Here is a 5000-nt window from a genome sequence, read left to right on the forward strand (position 1 = left end):
TGGAAGGGGGAGTTGGGGGGGGGGCGCTGACCTTGTCCACATAAAGCAGTGATTTATGAAGTGCAGGCCACAGCAGCAGGGCTTCTGTCTTCTCCCGCAGAACCAAATTACTGAGGTGGAGATTAACACGCCGCTCACAACGGGCCTACTTCCAGACCCGAGGAAATTTCTCTATTTACATTTTTCTCCTTTCATTTCCTCTGCTCTGTTTTAATGCTAATTGGGCGCTATATGGACACTATCCTTTTAATATAAGCACTAATCTTGCCTCATGATGGATGTGTTAATTAAAGAGAAAGTTGTGCAAACTGTAGGCTAACCGTCTGTTTGAGCTCTAAATGAGTTTACCACTTGATTGAATCGCCCCCACTTTTAAAATAAAATGCACAGGGGGGTAAACAGAGTCATGATGGAGGCTTATTGCAGCTTTTCGCCCAGTGTCAATGGGAGGTCTTGCCGTGAATGGTAGAACTATTTCATGTGGATTTGGCTGCAATATTTTCTTTCTCTCTCCTCTCTTTTTTTCGCTCTTTCCGCTCTCCTGGAGGATGTGCTGGAATGCACCACACAGGCCTACACACTGTTTCCATGTGGCCCCTCGGCTGCTCTGGAGTCAGTTTGCAACCCACTCGGGAATCCCCCTCTTCTGCAGCCTGTCCCATCTGATCTCACACGGCTCTAGATGGGGCAGAAAAATACAAATCACTCAGAAAACAAAAGGCAACATAGTTATTCAAAGCATTGCAGGTCAACGACGGAGCTCAGATCGAGTGAATATGGAGCTATTTCAGGATCTCCACATTCATGCATGGTTATTAAATGAAGTATTTGATTTTTGTATTATTTGATTTATTCAAACCTTAATGTGTGTGTGAGTATGTGATCTGGGGAGGATAGTGTATCTACAGATTGTTTTCAAAGTCAGAGTGAAGCAGGTGATTAAGTCAGTGTTTCCCAAACTGTGGCACAGGGACTTCCAATGGTCCTTATGGGGTTTCCTGGAGGTCCCCAAGAGGAAGACATAAGTATATGTTGTACTCAGTGGAGGAATGTAACAGAGTATATATACTCAAGTACTACTACTTCCATTTCATTTCCAGTATACTTCTTTGCCACTAAATATTGTACTTTTTACTACTTTGTATTTATACTCATACTATCTACTACGTACAGACCAAAACACATATGATTAGATGCAGTACTGTACAACTAATTTACCCGGTATTTAAAAAGTAGCTTAAATTGGCTTTGATTAACTTCAGCCTAAAACTATTGGAGATGTATAAATGGAATAATAGCGTGAAAAGAGCCATCCTGCACAGTATCTGATACTCATAGTACAATTTGCTGATACTACTTTTGTATTTCTAAGATACATTTTCATTAATTTTACTATAAGGAGTAGATTAAGACCATAATAAGATCTTAATGACTCCTGTAAAGAGAGCACAATACAGAAAAGGGTGGCTGTTTTTATTATAATCATCACTTTTACGTATTTGTTAAATCCTTACTCTGGCATAAAACTAAATCATAGCTGGAGAAAAATAAAAAAATTGAAATATAAGAAAAGTGATGGAAAAGACTCTGCATTCTCATTTTTCTCCAGCTTGACTTCACACATTTCTATTTGAAGAATACAAATCCATATTTCTTATGAGAAAAAAGGATATTGCCAAAAAGTTATGCAAATCAAAACAGGCCAATGTTAGCCCATGAAGCTCAGATCAAGTAAAATATGAAGCTATTTGATCACCAAAAAAATCTCCACATTCATGTATGAATTGCTTTTTGCGTGACTGAACTCCTAAAACAAACAAGAAAGCCGCAAGCCAAATAAGCACGAGGCCATTTAAGCAATTGAACCTCCTTTCAAGAATTTCACAGCACTTTAAAGCCTGAGCACTAAACATGCTCCTACGTTTTAAGAGTCTCTTAAATAAGTATGAAATGCTGTGTGGCATGATATAGTCGGAACTAACACACCCTGAAGCCTGGAGCATGTGTTTGCTTTGTAATTTGTTGATAAACAGCTTTTCCACACCGCTATTTAGTGGCTATGTCAAAACCATTATGATAAAGGCATGGCATAATTCAGATAAAACACATCTATTTCATCTGGGAACAGTGCTTATGGCGGAATAAATATAAAATTAGAGCTACGCCTGGCAGATCATGCTCGGGGTTTATTAACAAATGTACAAGCGTTTTAAATTCACCCCAATCGCTCTTTCCATAGATTCAGAGGCTTTATGTCCGCTCGTTCAGGTGATTATATATTCAGCTGAATCTTTCATGTCCTATAGCAATCTGACGCCTTGATGTGTTGTGCTGCAATTCAGAGAGAAATGACCCCCATTTTATAACAAATCAGAAAGCTGAGCACACGGTTACAAACTGCGGTACTTTGAGGGAAATGTACGGCTTAGAAATAAAGACCAACACGTGATCCATAAGGGAACGTTTTTTTTCATCGCACTCAGGGAGTCACTTTACTCACACACAAAAAGGCAGACGCCTTAAACTTCCATCAAAGCCCATTTTATGCAGATCAAAATGTAAAATATGCAACCTATCATGCCATAAATAAGATTAGATTAACTTTATTAATTCCAAATGATTGGGAAATGTTTTCGTTACAGTAGCATATACTTTGAAAAATATAAAACGGGAAAATAAACAAACATAAAATATAAAACCTCGCATAGAAATACAATCTCAAAATAGAAAATAAAACAGAATTAAAAAATATATACAAGTTGACTGTGAAAGATAGCAATCTGTAGACTGACAAATGCACATTATGAAGGGGCCAGGTTACAGCTAACACAATTTTAAAGTATAGGATATTATTTATAATAAGTGTGCAAGTAATGGTCATTTTAGTCACAAAATGTCAGTTTTAATCTGAATTCTGCATATTTAAACGGGAAAGGAGTCAAGATTGCGATTAAAAAAAGTTTTAAATATCGACACATATATTCTAAAAATGATGTAAATGTGAAAAACTCTCCATTCAGAAAAGTTGAGTTCAGGTGAGCACGCCATCTCCTGGCGGTGGGGAGAAGTACAACATGTATTCCTGTAGTTATATACTTATGGGGGTCCTTTACCCCAATTTACCCCCGGTGATACCCCACTAAAACCCCTTGTGTTTATCCTCCTTTTCCCCACACATTTCCTCCTATTATCACCCAAGAGCCCCCTCTCTATCAGTATCCTCCATCAGACCCGGAGCAATCACTTTCCCAGATTACTTGTATTTAATACACAATGCATCATAAAACAAATCCCTCATCCTGACAGGAAGAAAATAGAACAGCTCATTCGACTTGAGCTTTCCCAATTTATGGCTAAATTAAAAAGGCTTCCAACAATGGACAAGTCCAGGAGAGGCAGGAAATCAATGAGCGCACGGACCGGGGTCTCTGCTCGGTTCTCAAGGAGCGCGAGACGATGGGAATCGGTGGCAGGGTCCTGGCTTATTTACACATGATTTTTCCTGTCCTTCCTGCACATTTGCTCCGCGATTTCGCAAAACAATAGGCATTATCTGGGATGGAAGGTCAATGTCACAGTGCGTGGTGTTATCCATCATGATCTGCTCTCATCAGCCGGAGCCCTGTCCGCTTTATGAGCTGCTGATACACTCCCCACCGACAATCTGTGTTATTCTATACCACTGTCCGTTTATTCACATTTTTGGGATCGGATTTACACTTTTATATCTGCATCCAAAGCTTAAAAATCAAAATAATGCTAAAATGTTTGTGTTCTTGCAGCTTGTCGTAAAGCGTAAAGCAGGTGCACAGAGTCCAGACAATCACAATATAGCATGTATTTGTACTTCAACATTGATTGATTCAAATATTTAGCTCTTGCTCTGGCTAATAATCGTTTTTATTTCACTCAAATTCTTCTCAGATTTTCCTAAATATTTGATAAAAACTCGATGCCATGTTTGTTTCCCTTTTTAATCATTCATTTGTGTTTATTGTGTGTCCGCGGTTTTTATGAGGAAAATACACGAACCTAACGACCTAGCATTTTATTAAACTCAGACAAAAGGTGATTAGGTCAGTGTTTCCCAAATGGTGGCACCGGGACTTCCAATGGTCCTTATGGAGTTTCCTGGAGGTCCCCAAGAGGAACACTTAAGTATATGTTACTCCCGTAAAGCGAGCATGCATTAGAGATAAGGTCACTGTTTAACTGTAATCCTCACTTTTATTTATTATAACTTTAACATAGCCTAAGTGCGATTTAATCATAACCTGGAGGTATACAACAAAAAAGAAAAGGTAGAAAAAGCTCGTCTCTGTTCAGGTTAATAATGTCATAAAATGCTCCATGAAGTGTTGTGAAAAAGTTAGGGAACACGTGGATAATAGCACGCGCTTTGATGCTTCTGTTGGTTCATTAAAGTGTGCTGCCTGTGTGTGCAGTGAAGCCCCATCCCGACCTCTCCCTGACCCCGTCACCCTCTCCAACCCCGGGCCCCTGTCACTTTAAAATTGACTGCGGAGAGGAGCCGTTTCCGACCCGGGGACAGAGGCGAAGACAGTCCGGTGTTTGGAGTCGCTTCTGGACGCGCTGGATCCGAGAGAGAAACACAAAGTAGAGGGGGCGATGCTTGAATCCACCAACCAACCTCCCCCCCCTCTTTGAATCTCTCTGCTATCATTTCGACACATCCCGACTGGCTGAGGAGGGGGGAAGAGAGAAATGAAAAGTTGAATGGCTACTCGAGGACACCTGGGTGCGTCAGGACAGGAGGGGTGACAAGAGAGAAGCGCACACTGAGAATAAACTTTGGAGCAAGTTGATGTTCCGGAGGTGATCTAGCCGCTTCGATCCGTGTTGTCTGCGGGACAGTGAGAGGAGCTCCACCGGAGACAATATAGAGAGAGAGAGAGCGGATTTACTCCACCGTGTCTGAGGGACAGTCGCACCCGGAGAGGAGTGCTCGTCCTGCGGCTTGGAGACCGGAGAATCGCCGC

General features: G+C 40.8%; 1 protein-coding gene across 1 annotated transcript in view; it reads left to right on the forward strand.

Moving 5' to 3' along the window:
• The first annotated feature begins 4600 nt into the window (after window positions 1-4600).
• mecom (MDS1 and EVI1 complex locus) overlaps window positions 4601-5000 on the forward strand; it is a 33195-nt gene continuing 32795 nt past the window's right edge. Inside the window, 1 exon segment of the mRNA XM_010779634.1 lies at window positions 4601-5000. This exon segment is cut by the window's right edge and continues 194 nt beyond it. The gene's annotated coding sequence lies outside the window, so the exon portion shown is untranslated.

Source organism: Notothenia coriiceps, unplaced genomic scaffold, assembly GCF_000735185.1.
Source record: "Notothenia coriiceps isolate Sejong01 unplaced genomic scaffold, NC01 NC01_scaffold00020477, whole genome shotgun sequence".
NCBI lineage: Eukaryota > Metazoa > Chordata > Actinopteri > Perciformes > Nototheniidae > Notothenia > Notothenia coriiceps.